Source organism: Mobula birostris, chromosome 9 (genome assembly GCF_030028105.1).
Source record: "Mobula birostris isolate sMobBir1 chromosome 9, sMobBir1.hap1, whole genome shotgun sequence".
NCBI lineage: Eukaryota > Metazoa > Chordata > Chondrichthyes > Myliobatiformes > Myliobatidae > Mobula > Mobula birostris.
The window spans coordinates 13,611,900-13,617,899 of record NC_092378.1 but is presented as its reverse complement, the minus strand read 5'-3'; positions in this window follow the sequence as shown (position 1 = coordinate 13,617,899).

Here is a 6,000-nt window from a genome sequence, read left to right as displayed (position 1 = left end):
TCACTTCTCTATTCTTTCAGACACATCTTCAAAGAACTTAATGAGTTTACTTAAAAACCTATTGTGAAACCTTGTGACTCTGCCTAATTCTTTTCAAAGTATTCTGTTAGCTGACAGCTGGAAAATGATCTATTTATTCCAACTCTGCTCTCTGGTAACTAAGATGAGAATTATTTTTTTGCTCTGGTTAAAGTGGACCCACTGGAGGACTTTGCAAACTGAATCACTGGGTTCATTCAAAACAAAACTTTGATAGATATTTGGATATTCAGGGAATTGCGGGATAGGGTGATAATTCTAAAAGATCAGCCAGGATGAAAGGAGATGCAACTTGGCAGGGCAGATGGTCTAATCCTCCTTTCTCTGTTACAGTTACGTTGACAATTAGGTGGCAACATTAGTGCATCTGTGATATCAGGTGAACTGAGGAATGAATTAAAGTGAAGTATTCACACTAACACTATACAGAAGTAAATGCATTAGTTTGTGTAGCTTTTAAAATATTTTACTAAACATGTAATAGATGGAAGGCACATGGGGTGGTAATTAAGGGGTTATAGAAACAAATTTCTACAGATGTACCATAGAGAACGTTGTAACTGGTTGTAGCACTATCTGGTAAGGAGGCTCCAATGCACAGGATATGAAAAAGCTGCGGATGATTGTAAACACAGTCAGTTCCATCATGGGCACTGGCCTCCTCACTGTTGAGGACCTCTTCAAAAGGTCATGCCTCAAAAAGGCGGCATCTACCACAAGGACCCCCACCATTCAAAACATGCACTCTTCTCATTACTACCACCAGGGAGGAGGTACAGGAGCCTACAGAGACGCATGCAACATTTTAGGAATAGCTTCTTGCCTTCCTCCATCAGATTTCTGAACAGGCCATTAATCCATGACCACTACGTAATTATTTTGCTCCCCTTTTTTTTGCACTACTTTTTAAAAAATATTTCTTATTGTAACTTAGTATATTTTTATTATTACACTGTATTGTTGCCATAAAAGAATAAATCTCATGAGTTATGTCAGTGATAATAAATCTGACATTGATTCCGATATTTTTAAAGATATCAGAATTATACTTGAAACCATTGAACTATGAAATGTTAATCTGCTTTACAAATAAAATTAGTTTTCATACTGGGGAGGTCGTTTTGTCATGATCTTAGCCTAGCCAGTCGCTAGAAACCAAGTTACACAGCCTTCAACTCCTGCATGGTTTCTAACCAGGAGAGTAGTCCAGTATTGGAGGGCCTGCATTTAAGGTGAAATGAGAAAAGTTCAAAGAGATGCGTGGAGCTGTTTTCTCCCCCATGGAGAATGTGGATGCCTGGAATGTGCTGCCGGGTTTGGTGATATCTATACTTCTCACTGCCTCAGTAATGCAGACACCAAAATCAGGGATTCCACACACCCCGGATGTTTTCTGTTCTCCCCCTTCCCATTGCCAGACACAAAGGCCTGGAACCATGTTCTACCAGGCTTAAGGACAGCTTATACCCTGCAGTTATAAGACAAACTGAATGGTTCCCTGGTATGAGAAGGTGGACTTCATCTACCTTGTTATGATCTTGCACCTTATCGTCTACCTGCACTGCACTTTCTCTGCAGCTGCTGCACTTTATTCTGCACCCTTTTTACCTTTTTACCCTATCTTGGTACATGAGACAATATTAAACCAATTCCAAAAGGCATTTAAGAGGCTCTAAGATAGGCACCGGGCCAACTGGTTAGGGTGTTGGGCTCACGATCTGCAGGTCGTGGGGTCGAGTCTCGGCCAAGGCAGCGTGTTGTGTCTTTGAGCAAGGCACTTAACCACACACTGCTTCAGTCCACCCAGCTGAAAATGGGTACCGGCAAATGCTGGGGGTTAACCTCGCGATAGACTGGCATCCTATCCGGGGGGGGGGGGGGTAGTCTCGTACTTTCAGTTGCTTCACGCCACAGAAACCAGCATAAGTACCGGCCTGATGGGCCACAAAGGCTCGGGGCAGACTTTGACTTTGATTAGTTAGGCACATGAATATGCAGAGGGGCATGTGGACCATGTGCAGGGATAAGGAGTTACTAGCTTAATTAGTTGTGCACACATCATGGGCCAGAGGACCTGCTCTTGTTCTGAATGTTCCGTGTTCTACATTTCCTACTGTAATAGTGCACCAAGATTGAATTTCATGTCACCTCCTGCATTGCTAGCACCTGTGGCGACCACAACATCACATATTTTTGAAAAGCAGGGTACCATTGAATGAATATTCTGGATTTCCATGTATAATTGCATATGTGCCATTACAAGACCTTGCCATCAGATACAAAGTCATTAGAGTAATGGTAGTTTTATCTTTGGCACAGCTGCTGTTTGGAATTAAATAAATGGTTGGAAGTGGCCTGAAAATCATAGCTGACAGAGGTCAGGTTGAAGACCTAAATACCACTCAGTGCTATACAGTACTTACACAATGAAATTTGATAATCCAATAATTATTTCTTTGGAAATTACTGTGGTTTGGTACCTGACCAACTGGGGCCCCATTGCCCACGTTCCTTTTTAAACTCTTTATTTCCAGCGCTCCTTACAGAAACCAACAGGATTCCATTCCATGCTCCTTTTAACTTTAACTGGATGATTCTGGGCCAACATTTTCTCCTCTGCTATCAGATTTCTGAATGGACATTTAACCCATGAACACTACCTCCTATATTCTTTGCACTGTTTATTTATTTTAGCTATTTATTATATATACAGTATATATATTCACTGAAATTCATAGTTTTTTATTATTATGCATTGCAATATACTGCTGCTGCAAAAACAACAAATTTCATAACATATGCTGGCAATATTAAACCTGATTTTGATTCTGAAATTGTATTGTTGTGTAACACCTGAAAATTTTTAATTAAATGTGGCATGGGGTAATCTGGAAAATCTGTCAGTCCAGCACTACCAAAGTTCTGAGAGTGTCTAATTTAACGAGTTGTACTGCATGTTGTATTGAACCAAGCATTATAGTTGTGTGGAACAGTTCAGCTGAGCCAAAACCTTTGTTCCCTATTATTTGTATGCTTGTAATGCAACAAGCATTTAGGTTCTGAGCTACTCTGTTTGCTATCTAATCCCTGGGAGGATTGGAGTGTACCAGATAAGTTTCAAGTCTGAGTGCTTCATGTTGTTTCAGGTTTTCTGAAGCCAATTTACTGTCAAATTTGCTTTGAATTAGTTGATCAGCTGTAAATAAAGTGAGGTAAAATTGCTCTATATCTATAATTTTGTATTTTTACCAATCTCCAGTACACTTAAAGTGGCAAATATGTTCCAAAGAACTCTGTATAATTTTTATCAAACGAAGATGCACAACAATATCTTAGGGCAGATAACCAAAAGAGATTGAGACTTTGGTAACCAAACACATGTTTATCTATGGTAGAAGTTGCAGGTCCGAGAATGGTTAAATGGACAGACTATGGACAAATAAGCAGAGGTGTGGATCAGCGTACCATTATATATTCTGTTTTAATAAAATAAGACTGTAATAGCAATAAAGCATGGAAATTTAAAAAAACGTATTTTAGGTGATCATTTTCAGCAAAAGGCCTCAGCACTACATCCTTCCTTTTATATTCTTGTCCTCTCGAGATGATTGGTAACATTGCATTTGTCTTCCTTGCCACCGACTCAAACTGCAAGTTAACTTTTAGGGAATCTTGCACGAAGACTTGTAAGTCCCTTTGCACCTCAGATTTTCTCCAGCATCTCTTTCCAGCAGTCTGATATCTATACCTGCCCCCTTTTTACTTTTTATATATCTGAAAATACTTCTGGTATCCTTTTTGATATTATTGGCTAGTCTCCCTTCATATTTAATCTTTTCCCTCCTTATGGCTTTTTCAGTTGCCTTCTGTTGGTTTTTAAAGCTTCCCAATCCTCCAACTTACCACTAATTTTTATTCTATTATTTGCCCTCACTTTTGCTTTTATGTTATCTTTGACTTTCCTTGTCAACCATGGTTGCATCATCCTGCCTTCAGAATACTACTTCTTTGGGATGTATCTCTCCTGTGCCTTTTGAATTGCTCCCAGAAACTCCAGACATTGCTGCTCTGCCATCATTCCTGCTAGTGTCCTCTTTCAATCAACTTTGACCAGCTCCTCTTTTAGGCCTCCGTGATTCCCTTTACTCTACTGTAATATGATATGTGTTGCTTGAATTTCCAGCATCTGCAGAATTCCTCGTGTTTGCATCTATCATAGTATGATCACTTCCTCCTAAGGTTTCTTTTACCTTAAGCTCCCCAATCAAATCTGGTTCATCACACAGCACCTGTGACAAAAGACCAAGTTATCAGAAGATTGATGCCGATAAGAGAGACAATGGGGAAACATTCAAAATGCTAATATGAGAGACGAGAGAGATTAACGAAAAGAGACAGAGTTCCGAGTATTGTCAGACCGGTTACTTTGAACCTGAACTGTTTGAAGTTTGATGGACAGGCGATACTCCAGCAGGGGGATAATAGGAACAGGTTCGCTAAGGCACGACAGACACCATGACACCACAAGATAACGAGACCCTAGAAGTGCGGTGCGCCCCCCCCCCCCAACAAGTTGGTGGGAGTTTTGGAGGTCTGATTGCGGGACCGACCATAGACGCACAGGGTGAAAAGGTACGATCGGCGGGAACCTGGTGTGTGTGTGTCCGCCCTTGCCTGGGTGCCGGGTTCACCGCAGAAGAACGATCGTATCCGGAATGGAGGGGTCACAGTCGGTGACCTCAGAAGACATTACAAAGGGCTCGCTCGAAAGCTAACTGCAAGGAATATCAAAGGTCTGTTTGAATCCGATTTGAATATCATCATTCGCTCTCTCTCTCCCCAACGGCACAACAGCAATTACTGCGAACTGAACTAAACTGAACTGAACTCTGCGTCACTTGAGACTGATCATTTTACCCCTAGACTGCGATAGAGCTTGATTCATCCTATTATCCTAGTTCTGTGTACATGTGTGTTTTATCATTGCTAACCTGTTGCATTTATATCCCTACTATTAGAGTACTGTGTTACTTATTTCTTTAACAAAACTTTCTTAGTTCCAGTAATCCAAACTCCAAATAAGTGGTCCATTTCTGCTGGTTTGGCAACCCAGTTACGGGGTACATAACACACCCAATCCAGAAAAGCTTTGCCCCTAGTGGATTCAACCACAAGCTGCTCTAAAAAGCCATCTCATGTGCATTCTACAACTTCTCTCTGTTGGGATCCAGCACCAACCAAATTTTCCCAATCTACCTGCATTTTGAAAGGTTTATTATTTCATGAACATGTGAAAAGAGTATGTCTTTCATGCTGAAATGGAACCAAAGTACTATTATTACCCTTAGACTGTATGGTTCCAAAACAGGAAAGGGTCATATTTTCTTTAGGAAATGAGAATATTTCCCAGAATCCTTCAGTATTCTCAATTGCTACTTGAACACTTAAAATACAATCCATTTGTCTTAACCTATTTGATTTTTTTCTATGATGATTTGGGAAAAAATCTTCAATTTAGTCAAAGGTAAAGATAAAATCATTAGATTTGTAAAATATTTATATGAAAACCAGTCATGCATTGAAACGAGTAATTACTATGACAATCTTTATGTATCTGAATAAGCCTCTTATGATTCACCGTCCTGAATTACTCACCTAGCATTTAGCAGACTACCAAGATGTGAGTTAACGTTCTTCAGAATAAAAATATTATTTTCGTCTAAGGCTGTGGAAGAAAAAATGAGAGATTCAATATAAGTACTGCCCTGAAAGCTAAAGGCAGTGTGTCTACAGATCAGAGACATGAAGCAACAGATGGCAAAATTAATCTCAAAATAATTGAGTCTGAATTTCAGTGCTGGTGCAAAGGTCCTATTCTAAGGTTAGCTTTATACTAACTCTGATTCAGAAACCCTGGCCAGGGCATCTGAATATGTAGTCCAAATGAAATTAAAATGAAAC